Below are 24,106 nucleotides of genomic sequence, written 5' to 3' on the forward strand. Positions count from 1 at the left end.
TTTCCAAAAAATGAGAATTTACACTTGTAAAGGCAAAAAGGAGGGAAGGTACTCAGCATGAAAACTCAAGACATTTCATGTGTATGAAGTCTGGTTCTTGGACACTGATATTTCCCCACTCATTTTTCATAAAGACACTTTTTAATTTTTCTACTAGTAAGTCAATTTGGTCTAAGAAGTGAAGTGCTGATTTCTTTTGCACTCTAATTTCAAAAAGAAGTAATTTAATTCTAGCAGACATTCCTCTTACTATTTCTTCAATGGGATTTGTGCAAGAGAGGTTTCTGGGTGGATGAGATATGTAAAGTTCCTAAGGGAAGAAAAAAAAGGTAGACACAGGAGTAACTTATGTTCCTTCTTTCCTCATCTGTACACCGTCCGTGGCGCCGCGGGCGCCACGGACTAAATAAAACAGTAAGCCCTTGGAAGGCGGGCTGTGTCTGGGATGAGGAAGGGTGCCGATTGGCCCCTTCCCCCGGACAGACTATCGGAGGGACCAATCGGCAGGCGCAAAGCGCCTGCCGATTGGTCCCTCCAATTCCTTGCCAGAGCAACTGCGAGTTTCTCCTTGGCTGGCGGCCTGACGCCTCGGGAGGCGCTCAGGCCGCTGGCAAGGGAGCACCCGCCAGCCGCGCATAGCGCGGCTGGCGGGTGCTCCCTGGGCGGCGGCCTGACGCGGCCGGAGGCGCGAAGCGCCTCCCGCCGCGTCAGGCCGCCGGCTACTGAGTCCCCGGCAGCCGCACGCTGGCCGGCCGCTGGGTGCTCCCTGGGCGGCGGCCTGACGCGGCGAGAGGCACAAAGCGCCTCTCGCCGCGTCAGGCCGCCGCCCAGGGAGCCCCCAGCGGCCGGCCAGCTTGCGGCTGCCGGGGACTCCCGTCCGTTCTTCCGACGGATCTCCCAAAATGGCCGCCGCCGCTGCCAGCCAGCCGACGCCGACAGCCAGCCGACAGCCAGCTGTCACCAGCCAGCCGCTGCCGCCGCCAGCCAGCCCTCGCCGCCGCCAGCCAGCCCCCGCTGCCGCCGAAAATGGCCGCACATGGCCGCCGCGGCCGCCAGCCAGCCGTTGCCCCCGCCAGCCAGCCCTCGCCGCCGCTAGCCAGCCCCCACTGCCGCCAGCCAGCCGCTGCTGCCGCCAGCCAGCCCTCGCCACCGCCAGCCAGCCCCCGCTGCCGCCGGAAATGGCCGCACATGGCCGCCGCCAGCCAGCCGCTGCCCCCGCCAGCCAGCCGCAGCCAGCCAGCCAGCCGACGACGACGAAAATGGCCGAAAATATCCGCCGCTGCTGCCGTCAGCCAGCCGCTCCCGCCGAAAATGGCCGCCGCCGAACATCGCCGACCTCCGCAAATGGCCGCCGCCGCCGCCAGCTAGCCGCCGCCACCGCCTCCAGCCAGCCCAGGATGCCCCGCCGCCGCTGCCGCCGCCCGCCAGCCCTCAACGACGGCTCCGGTAAGGTTCGCTCCTTTTCTGCTTGCTGCCCTTTCTGCTTGCTGACCTTCCCTTCCCATTCTAGCGCCCATTGTATTTGAATTACAATGGGCTCTTTTCCTAGTATATTGATATGTTCCTTCTTTCCTCATATTGTTGTGACATCAGTTTAGAGATTTCCAAGTTTAAAAATTTAGATTTTAATAATAGCTGGTTCCTACATTACACTTGCATCCCTGAACGTCAACACTTTTAAGAAATAACCCTGACTGCTTCTTATAGGGTGTGTGTCATGTGTGAAACTATGCCTCCAACAGTCAGGAATGATGTCTATGTAAGCATCCCCATACCACCATCACTGATGCTACTCCCACACCACACTTTCACTCCTCTCTGTCACACTTGCACTTTGCAAAGGGGCCCTTCACAGCACAGCCCCTCCCCCCAGTCTATTACAGAGCTGAAAGGGAAGAATGTGAAGTTTGGCTTTGCCCCCTCCCATGGGGATTGTAGAGGAACATCCAGGTGAACACTCAACTACAGCCACCTTGGACTTTTCCTATTTGTTTATTTATATCCCCACTTCCGTCTAAACATCCAGAAGAAATTCCTGACAGTTAGAGCGGTGGAACAGGCTTCCTCAGGAGGTGGTGGGTTCTTCATCTTTGGAAATGTTTAAACAGAGGCTGGCTAGCCATCTCACGGAGTGGCTGATTCTGTGAAGGTTCAGAGGGTGGTTCAGAGGTGAAGGTTCAGTGGATGAGCGATAGGGTTGTGAGTGTCCTGCATAGTGCAGGGGGTTTGACTACATGACTCAAGAGGCCGCTTCCAACTCTATGATTCTACTAGAATTAAAGCCCATTGTAGCAGATACAATGGGCACTATCGGGGGGAGGGGGGAAATAGCAAAGAGAGAGGGAGGTAAAAAGGAAGAGAGTGATTAAGAGCTGGCAACCCTATTTGAAATATCAAACACAATTCTGGTCACCATATCTCAAAAAGGATATTGCACAGCAAGATAAACTATACAAGAGCACAACTAAAATTACTATGTTGTTAGAGCATCTTTGTACAAGGAAAGGCTAGATAATCTGAGAGTTTGCAGTCTAGAAAAACACAGCTAAGTGGCGAGCCTTATAAAATAACGTATGGGTGGAAAAAGCAGATAGGGAGAGCTTTTTCTTACTCTACCATAGTATTAGAACGTGAGGGCAATGAAACTGATGAGTAAACATTCCTATATAGACATTCTTATTTTGTAGTATTTATGAAGTGAAAAAAGTATAAATTCTTAAGTATGTCATTTGAAAGTGGCACATAAATTCTCATGTTGCGAAATGCAAAAATACTTTCACATATGTTCTAAAACTTAATGGCAGTTTATCAAAAGTGTACATTTTTGGAGTGGACTACACATTACCATGGTAAATAGTTAAGAGTAAATGAACACTTTAAACATAGACGGTACATTGCCTTCTGTAGAGTTTATAGCTCCAGCTCTATAAGCTGGCTATTAGCCCAAATATCCATGTCAGTACACGATGAATTGTTTTTGTTTCAACCTCTGCTAACTATCCTCTCCCTGGTTAAACATTAAAAATAAACATGGTATAAGTAAATAATTTCAACGGCTAGCATTTAAAGAGCTACTACAGGTTTGCTAAAGGTCCAGTGAGAATTTTTGCTACTTTGTTTTTAAATAACAGCTGCTCATGCTATATAATGAACTGATCTTGAAATTTTCCTCATTTTTAAAAGTTGTTTTGATCTAGAGTCTGGGAAACTGCTGTTTGGCAAACTCCAGTCTGAATTCTCTTAGGTGTACAGCACTAGTTATGCAATTCTTAGATATAATTAAAACATTTAAACATGTTTTCATTTTAAAATTATATATTATTATTATTCACATCATTCTTTTATATATTAACAATGTAATAAGATTGCCAAAGGCTATACTTTCCTAAGGCATGAAATTAAAGGGCTTCAGCAAAGTAATTACAGCTTTTCATTGTTAAAAATACACTTCTAATATCTTTTGTCAGAATAGTTTCTTTTCCTCAAAAGAACATAATGGCTTTCTATTGTGCAGTCTCACAAACATACCAATAATCATAAAAGAAATTTCAAACACAAAAGCTACAGTTAACCACACTTAAAGACGTAAAAAGTCTGAATATTGAAAAGAAAAGGTTAAACCATGACCTTGGGTGGTTGTGACTCAGGAAACAAGTTCATATAAACATGTTAATGCCATTCTTTTATACAGGGAAATGACCAGTGCAATATTTACCACTTCATGGTTTCTTTGATATTGATATTGTATGAATACTATGATGGTGTCACTAAGAACTAATCAATATATTATACAAGAGACCAATAATAGATCTCCTGTCAGTTTTATTTTATTCTGATACAGATTTAGAGAGTTTGAATTTCATTTGAAAAGTGGTTGTGGAAGAGATATTTAACCTTTTTTTCTTCTCCGTCTCCTGCAGACCCCCAAATGCAGCTGGTAGCCCCATGAATGAAGGAAGTCAGATAGCTCAGTAGTGAACCAGGACTGGCTGGGTGTACAAAATGCAAGCATCTTTTTTTTGGGGGGGAGGGGTATTTGGGACTCTGTATTTTTTATAATGTGATCTATAAACCACTTAGAGCAATGAGGAAAAGTGGGATATAAATTTGATCACTAATTAATAATGGGTATTTTAAAGGGTAACAGTGGTTTACTGAGATACAGCAATTGGAATGCCACTTAAATAAAATACTGGGTCGTGCTAGGAGCAAACTTCAGACATTTCTGAAACATCACATGCTCTATTTCCAGAATTTCTGAACTTATCATCAGTCTCAAATATACAACATATAAAGCTGTCATATAGACCGTTTATGCACTGGGAACCAGCTCCCGTGCAGGAGCACAAATAGGGGGTGGATGAGGCGCACCGGGCCAAATGCTTCCCTGTGTGGGTGCAGGAAGAGGTGGGGCAACCTGCCACAACTAAAATTCCAGCCTGCAGCCTGGCATGAAACCTCCAGTGCATAAACGGTCATAGAGACCTGTAGGAAAGCTGGTGGCAGAACAAGGGCTTACCTGAGAACTGAACCTGAAACTTTGCATACTGGGGAATCATACAACCAAATCATGACTGGATAGCACTCTACAACAAATTTAGTTCAGTTGTTTGGGTCTATCTGTTTAGGACATTTGTATCCTGCCCTTCTTCTAAGAACTCACTATTGCATACATGCTTCTCTATTCATTATTTTTCATCGTAATTACTGTGTGTGGTATATTATATTGGCAGAATTAAAATTTGCAAAAAAGTGCAAAGCACTAGGATGCTTAAAAGAATTAAAGATTTTTATTAAGAAGAGAAACAAATTTGTGTAGAAAAAGGAAATGAGAGAAAATCCTGTTTGTCAAACTGTTGCCTACAGTCATTCTGCCTGTTGAACTGGCAAATAGGGAGGAATACTGCTTAAAGGAGCAGGAAGTATCCCAATGAACCAATCAGGACACTGGAGGAGATTATTTTGGAAATATCAGGAAGTTCCTAGAGCCGGAAGTCACGTTTAAAGTGTGTTGCTCTCTTCTGCCATTTCAAGCAGGCATGCAGGGTGTAAGAAGTGAGAGAAGGCAGCAGACAAAAGCAAGAGAGCCAGAAGGTGAAGAATGGCCAGAGGCACATTATTTTTTAGTGTTACGCCATTTTGCTGGCATAACACTATTTTTTTCAATGTGTGGAAGTCCCCACAGTGCTGAGCCTTACATACTGAATGTAATGCTTCCTTTGTGCCTCAAATCAGTTAAGGAATCTGTTTTCAATATCAGCTCTTGACATTTGAATAGTTGAAGCATTATGTAAGAATAAGCTTCTGAACATGTACAGAGTCTTTTTCTCACCATCATAACCTGGCATATTTGCACATCTAGCATCAAAAAACTTAACATCCTAGGCACGTGGAATGTCCCACTTTTCTCTCTTTTCATAAATGCAGTGCTAGTTAAAACTTTAATCAGGCAGAAACCAGGAAAGTAATTCTGAAATAAAATGGCTTTGTTTAATGGAAAGGATAAATACAAAGGAGCTGAACCCATGAGCGCATACAAAGAGCTTTTCCTATTAAATAACTTTAATATGAAACTTTGATAGTTCTTTAAAAGGTTAAAATCCACTGATTAGATCAGGCTTCTTCAACCATGGTTTTGTGAAACCCTGGGGTTTCCTGACAGCACTGGAAGGGTTTCCCAAATCGGTGGGACATGATAGATAGATAGATAGATAGATAGATGGATGGATGGATGGATGGATGGATGGATGGAGGGAGAGGGAGAGGGAGAGGGAGAGGGAGAGGGAGAGGGAGAGGGAGAGGGAGAGGGAGAGGGAGAGGGAGAGGCAGGCAGGCAGGCAGGCAGGCAGGCAGGCAGGCAGGCAGGCAGGCAGGCCCTGCACCTACAGCTCTCGCCCTCCCTTCCTGGACACTAGCCACTTTGCTCTCAGACACTGCAGGAGCCAGCACCTGAGAGATACAGAGACACAGCCCTGTTAGAATACGGCCAGTCAGGGTGCAGCCAGCTATCCCTGCCCCTGTGGCTCCCGCCCTCGCTCACCGAGTACTCACCCCTCACCTCACAGACGCGCCTGGCTGCTGCAGCCATTGCACCTGCAAGGCTCCACCACTCAACCCGCGCACTTGCTGGGCCCCAGGTAAATGACCACAGTGGCAGGCGGGGGGGAAGATCCCTTCCCTGGGGCTGGGCAAGTGCTTCTGCCAACTCACAGATGCGAACAGAGTGTTTGATGGGCCCCAGGGAAGCAGCCATGGCAGTGTGGGGGAGGGGGGCGGGGAGGGCCTTTCAAAGCCCGTTTTTATGAATGGGCTTTGCAGCTAGTATGTATATATAGTTAAAACATTTATCAGGTGATATGACCATATGGTCATGTTGACCCACCCAGCCCTCCCAAAATGGCCAATGATAGGCTTGGAGGGGGTGGGAAGGGGAAGGGCCCTGGGTAGGGATGTACATAGTTACACTTCCTAATCATATTATACATGATTGTACAACTTCTGGGGTTTCTTAAAGCCTGAAGAATGTTCCAGGGGTTTATCAATGGTAAAAAAAAAGTTGAGAAAGGCAGGATTAGAAGCCACAACTGTTTCTGGTGCATAAACAAAGTTTAGCACAAAACATAGAGAAAACTGGATAAATAAAGCAGAAATTCTGAATTAATGATACATGCACATTTCATTTTGAAAAAGGAAAAAAATGTTAAATTAGTCAAAGGAGGCACACTTCACTGTCAGCAGCTTTTAACAAAGGCGTTCAAAATGTGTGAATGCGTACTGAAAACCAAAAAAGACTGAGAAATATTTGTCACTTCTGCTGCTGCCAAAAGATTAAATATTTGGCAAGGTAGTGACTTCTTTATGCTGGAAAGAAGAGTAAATGATTACACTGTAGCTCTGTTGAGTAACTTTCTTGAACTGAAGCAGGGATTTGATCAGTTTCATAAGTACTTTTGATCTGTGAAAGGGCACCACATCCTCCTGTCTTACCTTAGAACAAATAAAACTGAAATTGATCAGTGAAACTGAAGTCGCTGAGCAACATGAGACACTGAGATCATGTTGGTGCTGGCTACGTAATGCATTTGTCTCTTCTTCGAAGAGCATTTGACTCATTAAGACAATTTCTGAACCTCCCTTTCCATCCTTCAGCTCCCTTGTCCCAAAAAGCATTTTTTATTTGTAGAAACCTTACCTGTTCTATGTCCCAAGGTGACAATCTTCAAGTCATCAGTTTCTAATCTAGGAGCTAGCACATGGAAAAGGAAACGTATTTATGAAAGGCAAACTTTCCCTGGAGTGCTGACTTCCAGCTGCAAACACAGAACAATAAACCTGAGCCAGGCTGTCAGGCAGCCCAGCCTCCTCCCTCCCCTACCAATCAGAAAACATGTTAAAGCCAACTAGTACACAGGATTGGATAGAAAAGATCTAAGGGAAAAGTGCAAAGGAGTCAGAAGGACTACATGATTGGAGACTCTTAACTTTGGAGAAAGAGCAGGAAAATGGAAAGAACTGCTTTTGGTTTGAAGGAAAGGAAATAAGAGATATGGAAAGAAGTACCCTAATATAAACCTTAGGGACTTGTGACGTGTTATCTTAGATCCAATATGAATGTGATGCTGGTGGACCAGAAGAACTTACTGATGTGACTTTGAACACTGTATCCAGAGCAGCATACCGGCTAGAGAGCACTTGGGCTTCAGATAACCCAGGATAAAGGGATTATTGAAGGAAGATGAGCAGATATCAGAAAAGGTCAATTAATGCTTCTATGGAAACGCATGTACCCATGCCACAGCCACTATTTTCAGAAAGGGATTCTGAAAAGCTAAGTCAAACTGAGGTGATGAGAGATGAAGTTCTAGACCAGATGTGTCAAACATATGGCCCATGGGCTGGAACCAGCCAGTTCAGGGCTCTTATCTGGCCAACAAGCAACTGGTGACAGAGAGGGAAGGCAGGGGGCTGCTCAAGCAGGTGAAAGGCTCACGCTGTGAGTGGTGTGTGGTCAAAGCTTTCAAGAAATAAAAACGGGCTAGGGGGCAGGACTAAGAGGATGAGTTAAATTAGTGGGAGGGGAATGGCAGCAAAGGCAGAGATAAAGGAGGCATGATGTTTTTTCCCCCTCCTACCTCCTCCAACCACAGCTCAGTGAGGATTGGTAAAGTCACTAAATTGGGTGGGGGATGTGGAGCCAAGTGGCACCAACTAACCACATTTTTCAGATGGCAGCCATGAAGAGGCAGGCATGTAGAACGGTGATCTGCTGACAAAGAGAAAGGAGGGGGAGGAGAGGAGGGAGAAGCCTGGTGCATGGATTAGGAAACGTGAAACAGATAAACATTTATTGAGACCCCTCAAATCCAAAATTGGACAGTAACCACCATCTTTTTTATCCACCAGGAAGAAATGGAGGTAAAAACCAAACTGGAGGAAACCATTTGGTACTTCCTCAATAGCTCCCTTCTTCAGCAATTCTATAACTTGTAAATCCAACTCAGGGAATGCATTAACATGTGCCTTGGAACCAATAAGGCACATAGGGAAGGAGGATAATTCCAACTAATATCCATTTTGAACTATGGATAGAACCCTGGAGTCCAAAGTAATAGAACCCCATGTAGAGGCAAACTGGGCCAAGCGATTATTGAAATCCACCTGATTGGTGGTTGAAATTGTTAACTGTCAGAATCCGCCTTGACCTTGCTGGCATTGCTGATGTTGGATATCCCTCTATGGATATTGTTGCCCTTTAGGGTGGGAAGGTTGGCATCTCCTAGGAAACTGGTGAAACAGGCATGAAGGATACTGTTGAGAATACTGCTGAGGAAAGGGTAGACGAAGGTATGGAGCCTGGAAGTGTTGATGCTGGAAGTTTGGTCTGGGTTGAAAAGAAGGAGTAGGAGGAAAGGTGCTCAGAGAACAGGTGGTCTGACAGCTTTTCTTAAGTGAATTGAGAAAATCATCCTCAGTTGCAGCAAAGAGTGTCTTTTTCAAATGGAAGATCCTCCACTTTGGTTCTAGCAGCAAGGAGCAAGGAGGTACCACTTAACCAGGAATGGAGCCGGATAGTAATGGTTGATGCCATAGCCCGAGCAGCTACTTTCACTGAGTGTTTGCCAGTGGTGATGGCCTGCTTAGATGTGCAAAGAGCTTCAGTTTGCAGCAGTTTGGCCAAGGATTTGGGCTCTTCAGGCAACATGTTCAGGTACTTGGAAATGCCTTCCCACAGGAACATCTGGTACCCAGCATTTATCGCCTAGTAATTGGTGATGCGGAAGGAGAGGGCTGCGGAAGAGTAGGCCTTATAGCCTAGACCATCAAGTTTACGGCTCTCCTTATCCAAGGGAGCACAGTGCTGTCCTGGGCGCTGTTTGATTTGCATATCCTGCAGGACTGTGAAAGTAGGTGGAGAATGGGTGGAGAGGAAAGCAGAATTGTCCTGCTTGACCCTGTAAAAAGAATCAAGCTTCCTAGGAACTGGTGAAACTGAGGCTGGCATCTTCCAAATCGGAATAGTGAGGTCTTCCAGGATGAGGAGAGATATGAAAATGGGAGTGTCAGTGTAAAGGCGACTGAGAATCTTGTCCTTCGGGCAGGTGTCTGAGGATGAAATGTCAAGTTCAAGGGCCTTTACCATTCTGATCAGAGTGAAGGTGGTAGTCCTCCAAGGGGGATGAAGGAGAGAGATCCCTGTTGTTAATGTCCGGGGAAGGCTCAGTAGTGGTACTAGGAGAGGGAAGAGGTTGGATAAGTTTGCCCTCTTCTACATCAATCGCCTCAATGGGAGGTTCCTCATCATAATGTTGGTCCCACTGGCCCATGTATACAGGAGATGGGTCATAGGAAGCCTGGGGAGTTGGGTACCAGACTGTAGGAGTGGACCTGGGTTGTGGTGAATGACTGGGAACCAAGGGGGCTGGATTCAGAGAAGGAGTATGCTGGGTTAACGGAACCATGGATGTAGATGGAACCAGTTTAACTGCAGATTGAGACGCTATTCCGTAGTCGGAATGGGACTTATTTTTCACCTTTTTCGCCTCCTTAGAATGAGGCTCTGAAGACTGAGCTGACGTGGCTCGAACCGGAATGGCCACTGAGTTTGCAGGAGCCAGGGATGGAACAGACGGAACAGATGGGACCAATTTTCACTTTTCCACTCAGGCTGGAATCAAGGCCAGAATGAACACAGTGGAATGGACGGACAAGGATCCAGGAGTACGGGCAAGAGCTTGGCTTGGATGCCGGCTTAGGAGTGGCTGAGACTTGGGGATCCTGGAGGGCTTTCTCCCAAAGCACTGCCTTTAATCTGGCAGAACAATCTGACCTTGCCTTAGGTGTAATGCGTTGGTAGATCTTGCAAGCCCCAACGTTGTGTGCCTAACCCAAGGACAGAAGATACATCTCATGTTCATCGGATTGTGGGATTTTACCCCCACAACATGAACACTTCTTGGAGATGGCTTTTGAAGCCATGGTAGTAAGAGCTGAACTAGATGTGAATGTTCTTTGAGGCAGCAAAAAAGGAAATGAACAATGAGGGGGCGCTCTGCCTGCATCACATGTGCTTTCCAGCGGGAAACCATATGCATGCGCACCATGTCGGGGTGGAAGCGACCGCTATACAAGTTTTAGCTAGAAAAGACTTCCGTGGCTGCCCTGCACTTGTGCAGTCCCAATGTGGGGCTGCACAAAAAGACTGAAAATGAACCTTTCTTAAAAACAATTATTTAAGTTACACTTGAGCATATTGCCACGTTAACTATATTGTCACTGTAATGTTTAAGGGTTCCTCTTGAGAATCTTGCAAAAGGGAGCTATAAGTAAAGGTGGGAAGCTCTTACAGCATTATCAGTCTTGGATAATACCAACCATTCCTGAACCATAAAATTACACTGTCATTTTTTAATGAAAGCCATTCAGGATATATGATTACCTGCAAAACCCTTTGGAGTATATATATGAACATGATTAAGTACTCCTCTTCAAATGTATGTAAATAAAAGTAAAGCATCCTTCCTAAATAACCCCTATAGTAAGCATCATGGCAAATAAACCTGACATCTGTAACATGCAGAGAGGTGCAGAAGTTTGGGTATTGCACTTTTTAAAAAGGAATCCATATTTTTAATTCCTTAAATTTAAGCCTTAAAGAGTTTTGAGAATATTAAATGCATGTGATAAGATTATATCTGCATGAAAGTAGCTAAGTGTCATTAAAACTATTTATCTATGTGAAAATCAGGCTGGTTGTTATATAATTACAGCAAGGGTCCAAGCTGTTTTGCAGCAGACTTTGAACATGGGTGGGAAGGAAAGATTTCCCCCAGTATTTCAGTGTATACATATAGATGGAGTGGGGATTATGATATGGTATGAAGGGTAGAAAGCATAACCAGTAGAAAATATTTCATTTTTTGTTCAGTAGGCATAAGCTATTCACAGTAATAAGCACATACCATGTCAACTGAGTACATTCGTGACCATTAATAAACAAAATTAGTAAAAGATCTGTGTCCTGAAAATACCAAGCTTTCTTCTGCTCACATTATTGCCTCTGGCCAGACACTAAAGTAGCAGTAGCAACTGAAAAAAACTGTGCATAATTATAACTTTCTGGTGTTCCGCTTTGTATTCAGCATAGCTGAGAGATGATGAACAGGGAACTTACCCTAGACATACAAACACAGAACTCCATCTACAAACATTACACCTTAGGCACCATGTTTCAAATTTATGCCTAGATTAGGTAATGTACCAATTTTTCGGCAGGAACACTCCGTGGATCAGTCAGTACCAGACCATGGCTCCTCCTCGTCCTCCTCTCCGGCAGTTGCCTCGGGGGCTGCCCTGCCACTATGCCGCTGGCTCACCTTTGGTGCTCTCCAGCGGCTGCCATGGCTGGGGCTCCCCCTCAGCATGGCACTGCGCAGCTGCTGCTGGCAGCGCCCCCCAGTGAGTGGCGGGAAGTCAGGGGTGCCGGTGGGAAAGCAAGGGGAGCAGGGGCTCAGGCGGCGGCAACATCCCTCGGCAAAAGACTACCCCCCCCGAGGACTCAGTAAAATTGTCAAGCGTTGACCGGTCCCCGGTGATAAAAAGGTTGGGGACCACTGATATACAGAATACTATTTACTCACCAAAGAATAAGCATGGTCAATCCCCTGTCTTTCCCCCCTGACAAAAATCTGACAAGGACTAAGGAGGTTTAATGAGTGGATGGGCTTAAATTCCAGAAACGTTCACCATATAAATAGCAGTATTATACTATAGAAAATCAAGGGGCTTTGGGGGACACAATAGCCAGGCAGGATAGCCCCCTCAAATCTCACTACAGAAAAATAAGGTATCTGGGAGAATCTCACATCTGAGCCAAGAATAATCAATTCTTCAAATGTCAAGACTAAAAAAATAAAACGGTTGTATTTATTTATTTAGATTTCTATACCGCCCATTTCTTTGCAGCTCTCGGCGGTTTACACAGAACATTATAACTTACATGAAACATTATGCAGACTGTAGAAAGTGAATAGCCATATGAGTCATTTAGAAATGCACTAATTTAATAATTATGACTGCAATCTTAAAAACACTTTCCTCCAAGTAAGCCCCACTGGATTAAATGGAACTTAGTTCTGCATAGAGTTCCTTAGGATTGCTATTTTAGGATTACTATTTTAGGTACTGATCAACTGCTACCATCCAACCATTCCAGTCTAACACAGTTAGACTACCCTAGTCATATACCCTACAAAATATCCAGAGAGAAGAATGTAGGTGCACTAATTAAAACCAAAGGACTCATAGTATGATCATAATCAAACTACTTTTCCATGGATACCTGATGATGGATGCTGTGTAGAATAATCAGTGTTGCGTGGAAGTCCGATTATTAATGTGACTATGCCATGTGAAATCACCAGACCCCACCCCATGACATCACTGGAAACCATCCCATGACATCATCAAGTCCTATCCAATAAATCTCAGAGCTTTGCAATGATAAGAACCCTAGCCCCCTCGCGACTCTACTTATGGCCCTTTGCCACAAAATTTCCAGCTATAGGCCTGCTTCAAACATTTCTGCGTGACCATGAACACCTCACCACGCAGAGCTTTTCTTTTTTTTTCCCCTCTTGTATCTTCATGGTGGCAAAAACCAAGTCTTTTGTCATGTCACCTAACTGCAAAAGATGCAGCAGCACTGGCAGGAAAAGGTGGCAACCGCACTGGCTGTGCATTGGTCACTTCCTGGAAAAGGTAATGTGCCTTTAATAGCTACCCAAAAAGGCAGAAATGCAACAGATATACTTTCCCTGTCACTCTAGCAGAAGAAAGGGAGGAGAACTCAGTCTTTCCAAAACAGTGCACAGCCATCAAGGAGAGCTATAGCTCTTCCAGAGGTGCCACCTGGTGTTGAATTTTCCCAGTGTGTTCCCTTCCCTTTTATTCATATATATATATATATATATATATATATATATATATATATATATATATATATATATATATATATATATATATATATATATATATATATATATATATATATATATATATATATATATATATATATAGGTTACTTCCAACGGGTCTCACTTCCAGACTACATAGAAGTCTTTGTTACCAAACCAGAGGCAACTGGTAATAGGAACTGTTGAAAGGCAAGCAAGAACAGAGGATTGATTGACTTTCCGGTTTACCTTTCCTCGCAGGTGAAGAAAGGGATTTCATATATTTGTCCACAGGTCTTATTACACACCATTGAGGCTGAACTGTAATATGCCACTCCCTTTCAGGCTCATTTGAAGCACAACTCTCCCACTGTATCCATTCAAAATTGGCAAGGAAGCCAAAAAAAGTATTTGCAAAGATAGACTCTATAAAGTTGGTGAATGTCTTTGGGGGGGGGGGGAGGAGTTGTTTAGCTTTATTAACTAAATCTAGTCCTGAATGCCCGTGTGTTCATAGCACACCCTTTGACAGTGCGTGGATGGACTTCATCTTAGTGGGGATTAGAGCCTGAAGCTAAAGTGCAAACCATCGTCATTGCAAAGACATCACCGGGACTGGGTTTGAGTCCTCGCCTGAACCTTTCTTCCGAAAAGAGTCCCACTGATTTCAATCCCCCGCCCCTCCCCTCGGGTAAGGACACATAACACTGCCGCTGAAAACGGAGGCTCCTCTTTTGTCAATAAGCAGTTGTTTGGGCGGCATTCGCTCACCCATTCATGCAGCTAAGAGACGCTGCCGCTAAATTTTAAAAAAAGAAAGAAAACGGGGAGGCAAGGGGCGAAATAATCCTCTGCGCTTGAACTAGGCACGAAGTTCCACCAAGTTCACCAAGTAAATAGGCAGCCTTGAAAGTGCAGAGAGAAAACACCCAAGCCGGGAAAGAAATTAATGGCGATTCCCCCCGACCTCCCCGCGTCCGCGCCACACACGGCGGAAAGCGGCCCAACATCCGCGCCGCCGCCGCCCCGAGCTTGGCTCGCTTGGCCCCCGCCGCTCCCGTCTTACCTGTTGGGGCTGCCCAGCGGCAGGCTCGGCTCGGCTCAGCGTTCCTCCTGTCGGCGGGCGACGCTCTCCCCTCCCTCGGCCGCCTCTACCCCAGCCTCAGCTCAGCGGGGTCGGCTCGGCTGCCCCCTTCGCCGCAGCCTTTGTAATCCCTCATGTTGCGACAGCCGCGGCGTTGACCCGGGAATCGCCACCGCTCCGGTGCCCAGGCCGGCGCGCTTCGCCAACTAACTGGGAGCGCCTGCCTGGGGAGGGGAGCGGAGCGGAGCGGAGCGGGAGGGCCAGAGCGCGCGGACTCCCCAGCCGCCGGAGCGCCGCGCTCCCCTGCACACGCCGCGAATGGATGCAATGTGACAATAGGCCACCGCTGCCCGGCTTCTTCCCCGGCTTCCCAGAGGGGAAAGAGCTCTGTTCACGCCTCGCTTCCAGCAGCTCAGCCCAGATAAAGGAGGGGGAGGGGGGAAGCACACACACACACACACACACGGCTCTGCAAGCCAGCTGAGCTGTGTCTCCGAAAGACTACGTTTCCTGAGGGTCCAGATGGCAGAATGCCAGTCTTTCTTTCCTTCTCATGTAGCTCATGTAGCAGCTCAGGCACAGGCACACGCCGAATGTGCAGTCGTGGAAGTGGGAAACAGCCCTGTCCTCTCCTGCTCTTCACCTAGGAACACAAGGGGAAGGAGCCAATCAAGTGGGAGCTGGCATAGTACATGTTCTGTCTTTAGTTGATAGATTTGTATGCCGCCCTGCTTTATGCAAAAAAACAAAAAAATCCCCACGGTATTTGACAACAGTAAAATACTGCTTAAAAACAGGGTAAATCCAATTAATAATGATAATTTCCAAGCCCAATAAAAGGATTAGAGGCAGTATCAGTAAATTAGACCATAATAAAAATAAATGGCAGCACCAGTCAACATATCAATGGCACAAAAAATAATCACAAACCAACAGGAATGGAAAAACCCATGAAAGATAAGACAGAAAGTGTTTGCTTGTTTTTAAGCAGTACTTGTCAGTGTTAAACAAGTTCTGGACTAACAGCTGGTCTTAACATGAAATTGAAAGGTCATAAAGATTTGGCTTCAGACACAGGACAAAAGAAGGACAGTCTATAATCCAGAGACACCACAACCAAAAAGGCCATGTCCTTGATTCTTGCCCATTTCACTTCAGAAGGCAACTAAACTTGGAAGAAAGCCCCAGACCCACTCAGATTTTTCGCTAGGACAAAAGATCAGGACCAGTATTGAATATCAAACCTTGAAACTGATTGCCAAACAGTGAAATCCTTTAAGCAAAATACAGGTGCCTACCATCAGAGTCTGGAAGAAATCTCCCTGCTGGATTCTGGATTAGTGGAGTTTCCAAACTCTTTGAAAAGGCACCCACATACTGCAGTAGTCTTACCTGGGAGTGGTCAGTGGGAGAATATTTGGGACCTGGCTTTGCTTTCCAAAGTACAGCTGCAACTAGCAAATCCTGTACAGCTGACAAAAATAAACTCTAAATACACTACAAATTACATGAGAACATCCCTCAGAAAGCACCACCCCCATCCCCCCACCCCACCCCCAAAAGAACCTATCCCTTTGAATCTCATCTTTCACGGCCTGATTTCCAACCCTCTAGCTGGCATCATCTCAAGCAGCAGCACATCAGACTTACCTGGACTAAACATCAGCTTTCTGGCTCTCATTCAGACCATTGCTGCCTCCAGACTCATCTGCTATTTGTCATTGACACAGTCCTCGTGTGTAAATATGTTTTAGACTCAAGTCCCTTTACACCAACCATGTCAAGTATGCTGTTAGACTGATTGCAACATATACAATTGTTTCCCCCAAATAGCATATTTCCCCTACACCCGTATGAAGAGAATGCAGTTTAATTTTTAAAAAATGTTCATTTCTATAATACATTCAGCAAGTGGCACATTCTAATTGCCATGTATTTGGATGTATGACAGTTAAATGTACCTTCTAGTGTCTTCATTTTCAAACTCATATGTTTGAGCCTTATAGGGAAGGACACTTAATAAATCCCATAATAAAAATCTACATTTGATGTACTAGCAGGTTAGAACTGGATTTCTCCCTACATTAAAGTCCTTCAAAAGTCATGCAGCCTTACTGCCCCACTAAGACCAAATCCACATAGGCACCCTTGTTCATATACATACATGAGTGACAAGGCAAAAGTGATAGACCAGGTGGGCCTTTGATCTGATGTCTGAGAGGATATTTCTTCACATTTACCTGTGGAATATACCTATCTCTGTCAAGAGTTTTAAAAGTCTGTTTTTATGTCACTTCTTAAACTGTTAACCCTAAGCAATTTAGCAGCAATAAAAATGACATCTTAGTAGTATTACTTGCTCCATCCAACCTTTGGGACCATAACCTTCATTCCTCACTACTGTGTCTTGATCTTTTAAATGACACCATTCTCCCATGCTGCCCTTTACACTTGAAACTTCCTTTTAGAAGACTATCATGGTAACACCTTCCTCTCTTCTTTCTGCTCCCTCTTCACAAGCCACCTTTTCCAGGAAGCTTTACTTCTAGTCCCTTTCCTTGTCTTAATTACCAACACCAATAAAATTTATATACAACTATTCTGTTTTCATTAGCTTTTCTCCTTCTGTTCTTTCCCTACTTTTAGACTTCAGATTATCAAATCCCAAAGAGTGGAATCTGGGGCCTTTTCGATCCTGGCCCCCACCTGGTGAAATGAACTCCCAGAAGAACTGGGGGCCCTGTCGGAGCTCTGTGGAATCCGCATGGCATGCAAGATGGAGCTCTTCTACCAGGCATTTGGTTGAGGCCAAGTTAGTGAGATCGGGTCCCTCCCCTTGAATCCTTTTATACCTCTTGTAATTGCAGCCCTTCCAGGCCAAACATCGCCTGTGGTCACCTATCAGCGCAACAGTGACGGCTGCTCAGAAGGTCTGAGGGTTCGCATTAGGGAAATTAGTCTGTGGATTGTTGCTGCCATCAATAAATTGTACTTGGTTTATGTGGTTTTTATCTTTTTAATGTAAACCACCACGAGCCAGTTGTACCAGAAATTATAGTCTATAAATAAAAATAAATGATTTACATATAGTTGTTGTTATTCTCTGTCGTCATTCTCTGTCGTCCGCTTCTTCTTTCACCCTCAATCTCTCTCAGCATTAGGCTCTTCTCCAGGGAGTCCTTCCTTCTCACGAGGTGGCCAAAGTATCTGAGTTTCATCTTCAGGATCTGGCCTTCTAAGGAGTAGTCAGGGCTGATCTCCTCTAGGACTGACCGGTTTGTTCACCTTGCAATCCAAGGGACTCACAAGAGTCTTCTCCAGCACCAGAGTTCAAAAGCCTCAATTCTTTGACACTCAACCTTCCTTATGGTCCAACTTTCGCAGCCATACATTGCAACTGGGAAGACCATAGCCTTGACCAGATGCACTTTTGTTGGCAGAGTGATGTCTCTGTTTTTTAGGATGCTGTTTTCAGATGAATTTCAGCTACTGTAGGTGCAAGTAATTAGGTTATTGAATGACAGTTTTGTCTCTTCCCTCTTTCTGTTGATGGCTGTAAGTGAAAAGATGGTCAGAAAGTTTATCCAAAAATTAGAAACATAAAATATAAAAAGAGCTGAATCCAGTGTTTGAATTGGTTGTTTTAATTCCATCTAAAGTGGTTCACCAAAGCTCTTGAATTTTTAAAGCGTCTGAACATTTTCTTCTTTCAGTTGACAAGAAGAAACTGACTAGCTAAATCCTGTTTCATAACTCTAGGGATGCCACTGAAAATAGGACAGCATGGTTCATGGTAAGGGATTCTTTGTATTCCATTCTCAGCAAATGCTTTGAAATCCACAAGTTAAAAAAAGAAAGAAAATCCCAAGTAAGTATATTTGTTTTTCTTCTAACAGAGCTTCAAGTACATGGTAATAAAAATGAAGACTATTCAGGAAGTATGACAATAATCACTATGTGCCTATATTTGGATTATCATGAGTATTTTTAAATACATTGCAACCTATATCTTCTACTAATACTAAATATTAAAAAGACATGCCTGTCTACCTCAGTTAAGGATCTTCTTAAGTATGTGAACTTACGAGTTCTATAAGTCTTATTATTTAGTCTGAGGAAGAGTGCTTGCACTCGAAAGCTCACACCATGAATAAATCTTTGTTGGTCTTAAAGGTGCCACTAGACTCTGATTTTATTTTGTTGTGCTGCTTCAGACCAACACTTGAATCTATTTTGTGCATGTTTATGAGTATTCTCTGTGGGGGCTCCCATCTTGTGGAATGGCCCATCTGAGGAGGTCAAGAGGACTCTTGTGCTTGTATCATTCTGCGAGACATGCAAAATGTTCAGGAAAGCATTTTTTAAAAAGTGTTTAGAACTGTAGCAGCATGGAACAGAGCTAGGGTTACCAGATGTCATCTTTGTAAAGGACACGTCCTCCTTTTTTAGTGTCTGACCTCTTTTTGTAAGGTTAGGAATATTCCTTGTTAGTAGCAATTATCATAGCTTAAATAGTAGGGGTATTTAAAATTAGATTTTTCATAGTGATGACTTGTTTGAAGCAGTCAGGAAGTATGTCCTCTTTTTTGTTTTTAAAAATATGGTAAGCCCAAACAGTGCAGTAGTTCACTTTGTAATAGTCTGCTGCAATGTTTCCTGTAGGTATTGCCTTCTTCTTACTGAGCTGCCTTTGTTACCCATTTTCTGTACCATAGTATGTCATGCCTTAGACTCTCTCTCTCCCTCTCTCTCTCTCTCTCTCTCTCTCTCTGCAGCATTGTCTATCCAGTTCTCACTCTAGTCCGCCTGCACTGTTAATCAGAGTTCTCTGCTGTCTAATACTTTATATTGTGTACTCTGCCTTGAATCTCAGTGAGAAAGGCAAACTATAAATGAAATAAGTGGCACCTGTAAGACCAACAAAGTTTTATTCACAGTACAAGCATTTCTTCATATACAATGCATGCACATGAAACCTCATACCTTGAATAAAATGTTGTTGATCTTACAGGTGCCACTTGATCTGAATTTTGTTCTGCTGCTTCAGAACATGGCTACTCACCTATATCTAAGTAAAATAAAATTCTTTTTAAAATTATTCTTTTTATTTTATATATATATATATATATATGAAAGTATACAGAAATGAAAAACATAATATTTGTTTGTTTTATTTACATTTACATTTACATTTATATACTGCCCTCCTCAGAGGCTCAGGGCGGTTTACAGGAAACAGGAAAAGATACAGATTACATATGGTAACAACATGTGATAATTGCAATAACATTATAACAACAATAACCTTAACATTATAACAACAATAACATTAGAGAATGGTGGAACTGTAAAAGAGCCTTAGCTCAACTCTTACTAGGACCCAGTGGGTTAGGTAGATTGGTAGCAGTCGTAGTACGAAGTAGATATGTTCCCAATCCTCCATGGTAATACTAGTCAGAAATTCTGCATCCATTTGATTCTGCATATCTTTACCTGTTCAGTATCACTTTCATAATTCAACAACAATTTATATATTTGACCTTGCAAATGTGGTTTCCCTTGGAGCAATATATTCTCAAATTCAGAAAGCAGAGATCTCACCTCTGCCTTTTGAGGAAATTCAAATTTAAACCTGGAGTAGCCATTGCAAATCCATATCCTCTTTCTTTAATGTTTGCAAGTCTTTTAGTTCTCCTGTCCTTGTTACCAGATCTTTTTGTTGTGCTCTACTAAAATAAGAGCCTCTTGTGGCGCAGAGTGGTAAGGCAGCGATATGCTGTCTGGAGCTGTCTGTCCATGAGGTTGGGAGTTCGATCCCAGCAGCCGGCTCAAGGTCGACTCAGCCTTCCATCCTTCCGAGGTCGGTAAAATGAGTACCCAGCTTGCTGGGGGGTAAGCGGTAATGACTGGGGAAGGCACTGGCAAACCACCCCGTATTGAGTCTGCCATGAAAACGCTGGAGGGCGTCACCCCAAGGGTCAGACATGACTCGGTGCTTGCACAGGGGATACCTTTACCTTTACCTTTACTAAAATAAGCCTCAGTTGGAGATTTCATCAATGAGGAAAGTGAAATAATTCTTTTTTTATATTCTATTCCAAATGTTCATCATTGCAGTGGACCATTCATTAAAACTTGCTTTCAGCTTCGATGGCCAGAGAATACTGTGGTCCATTCCGCATGACTTTAATGTAGCAGAAGGCTTTCATATTGTAAATACTACTAATTTGCAGTTCCGCAAGACGTTGCACACAATCTGCAACACTCCTGCAACAATTCAGCGAAAAGCAATTTGTTGTAGCGCTTCTAGGGAAATCGGGAAAAGTGGATTCACCCTCTGAAAAATGCTAACACTCTTGCAAACAATCTGCAACACTAGCGAAAAAGACCTGTGTGTTCCCATTGTTGCAGTTCTAACAAAGTCTCTCCCCCTGGCTCTCTCCTCCGAACTTCCGGCAAAGCGATCACCATTTTTCCCCCTCAGTGCGAGCGGGGAAACCAACGAACCAGTGAGGCTTCATTCACCCAGCGAGGCTTCTCCGGCTACAGTCCCTCCATAGAAGTACTTTAAAACTCCCCTAAGTCCCCAAGCACAACACAGCCCCGTTTGCAAGTTCCCTTTATTTTCGGCCGAAAATCGGGCCCGTGGGGGGGGATATTTTTTTACTCGGGGGAGAATGGTAACGATGAATCGCCAGCTCGCACACCAGCTAGATGTGTCTTTACATTAGGAAGAATCAAGGCATATTCGTTGCAACGTGTGTTTTTTATTTTTTTTTAAACCTGCCTTAAAGGGAAAGGGGCTTTTTCGGAGCATGATAACAACCGCCCATTGGCTGTTCGTTTGATTGACGGCCAGGGGTGGGACCAAGCACAGAAAAAATCGCTTCCTTTCTAGCGATTTTTGCGAGACCGGAAACCTGTGGGAAACGAATGAAACACTACTGGATTCCACTAAAAATGCAGGTATGCGTAACGCCGAGATTGCACTTTTTAAAATAACGTTTCTGTTTTGTGGAACCAATTGGCAACATTGGTCCTTGTGCAGAAACACCCTGTGAAATCCTTCGTTCCAGATTGCTTTCTCTAAGATTAAGTCTGTGGACATCCAGTCTGTAATCCAATCTGCGAGCGCAGTAAGTGTTGCCTCATGTAAATAAAGTTTTAAATTGGGCAAACCTTGTCCGCCTTTTTTCCTCTCCTGTAAATTTTTGAAGGCAATTCTAGGTCTCTTATTATCCCAGATAAATTTGTTAACTTCAGATTGCCAGTTGTGAACAGCTGTGTCTTTAAAACAGAGAGGTAATAGAATAAAAAATTAAATTTAGGCAAAATATTCATTTTAAAAGTAGCAATACGAGACATTATGCCTTGCCTACTACCATCTCTAGATGTGTCCATATTCTTCTGGGACTTTTACCTTTGAGATAAGACATATAACTGAATTAGATATTGTGTATTTTCTGAAGCTGTGTGTCTTGGATTGCAAAATATGAAAACATAATGAACTGTTTGCATACAAATAAAGGTGCATTTATTTATTGATTTGTTATATTTGTTAACTGACACTCCCAGACCAGCTGACACATGTGACTTACATCACAGTTTAAAATATAACCCACAGTACCCCCATCCTCAACTCACCCACTTGTGCCAGTATTTTTTCTTCATTTATGTAACACTAGAATTGTCCATATCTCATTACAGGGTTGTACATTAACTTTGACTTGATGGAGCAAATCCAAACCACAGGGAGGGGTTCAAATGCACTTTACTAGTGAAGGTGGAGTCTGCACTCCATGGCTTGGATCTAACTAAACGCTTTCAGTATTCTTTTGAATTCTATTGAATGAATCCAATCACTGATTTAGGGTGAAATTGTGTAACATGTAATGAATGAAGTTAGCAGGGAAACTCCCTTTTGTTCTTCATTTTTGGAAACAAAATATACAAAAGAGTGTATGCTAAAAAATTCAAGAAGTGCTTCAAACTAGACTGCATTCAGCTTTTACTTTTCAGCTCCTCATATCTGAACACTGCCTTCATCTCTCTTCCTTTGTAACAGTATTTCATAGAATCATAGAGTTGGAAGGGACCTCCAGGGTCATCTAGTCCAACCCTCTGCAGAAGGCAGGAATTTGTGGACTAAGAAACAGTATTTGAGGACTAAAAATACAATTTCATGTTACTCTGTAGATTTACATTAATAGTTAATAAACACTCTCCCAGTCTTCATATTCTAGCCAGATTCTAGCAAACAGATGAAAGGGCACTCTTTATCAATATAGTTGATAGATCGTGTAGTGGTTAAGATCGTCAGCCTCTAATATGAAGAACTAGGTTTGATTCCCCATTCTTTCACATGCAGCCAGTTGGGTGACCTTGGGCTAGTCACAGCTGTCTTAAAGGTAAAGGTAAAGGTATCCCCTGTGCAAGAACCGAGTCATGTCTGACCCTTGGGGTGACGCCCTCTAGCGTTTTCATGGCAGACTCAATACGGGGTGGTTTGCCAGTGCCTTCCCCAGTCATTACCGTTTACCCCCCAGCAAGCTGGGTACTCATTTTACCGACCTCGGAAGGATGGAAGGCTGAGTCAACCTTGAGCCAGCTGCTGGGATCGAACTCCCAGCCTCATGGGCAGAGCTTTCAGACTGCATGACTGCTGCCTTACCTCTCTGCACCACAAGAGGCTCTTCACAGCCATCTTAGGGCTAGATAAAGGTAGGTTGGAGGTTAGATGGAAAGGAGAGAGGGTTGCCAACTTCAGGTTGGGAAACTCCTGGAGATTTGAGGGATGGAAGCTGTGTGGTGTGGGATTTAAGAAAGAGAGGATCCTCAGACAAAATCCACCCTCCAAAGCTGCCATTTCTTTCATAGCTACTAGGGTTGACAACATCTAGATGACAGAGATCAATTTCCCTGGAGAATATTGCTGCTTTGAAGGGTGGGTTCTATGCCATTATAGCCTTGCTGAGATTGCTCCCCTCTCCTAACCTCACATTCTGAAGGTCCACTCCCAGATCTCCAGGATTTCCCAACCTAGGAAGATCTAGGTAAAGGGGAGAGTCTATGAAAGCCTTCAGGAATAGGAAAGAGGGAGGAAGAAATGAGGAACTTTCTGCATAACCTTGTGGGTTCCTACTTGTAACTATAGATGTAAGCCTTTATGGTTCCCTAGGATTCTTGTATTCAGCTTTTTGGTTATTTTGTATTTGTAGTACATTTTAATCCCACACTCCCTCCAAGGAGTTTAGGGCAACATAAATCATCCCCCCTTGTCTCCATTTCCCACAAAAATCCTGTGAGGTAAATTCAGCTAAGAGAGACTGGGCCAAATTTAAAATCCCAAATCCTAGCCTAACATTACACAATGCTGAGACTGTCCTATCCCATTGCTATAATGTGTAGTACTGACCTTATTCCAAAAGAATCACACTTAATATCACAGTGTATGAATAAATTATTACATTAACAATGGTTGCTTGCCAACACATTCATTCCACCTTATTTCACTCATGCTTGGATCTAGGAACTAGTGTGGGCATGGTCCCTGACTATACAACTATTGCCT

At 43.9% G+C, this 24,106-nt stretch overlaps 1 protein-coding gene across 5 annotated transcripts in view; it reads right to left on the minus strand.

Annotated features, from left to right (window-relative positions):
- SHANK2 (SH3 and multiple ankyrin repeat domains 2) overlaps positions 1-15,129 on the minus strand; it is a 510,912-nt gene extending 495,783 nt beyond the window's left edge. For all 5 annotated transcript variants that reach the window (XM_077322114.1, XM_077322109.1, XM_077322108.1 and 2 more), the window contains exon 1: positions 14,518-15,129. The gene's annotated coding sequence lies outside the window, so the exon portion shown is untranslated. The remainder of the gene's footprint in view (positions 1-14,517) is intronic.
- Between the last annotated feature and the right edge of the window lie 8,977 nt (positions 15,130-24,106).

This window comes from Paroedura picta, chromosome 2 (assembly GCF_049243985.1).
Source record: "Paroedura picta isolate Pp20150507F chromosome 2, Ppicta_v3.0, whole genome shotgun sequence".
In the NCBI taxonomy this organism is placed as follows: Eukaryota; Metazoa; Chordata; class Lepidosauria; order Squamata; family Gekkonidae; genus Paroedura; species Paroedura picta.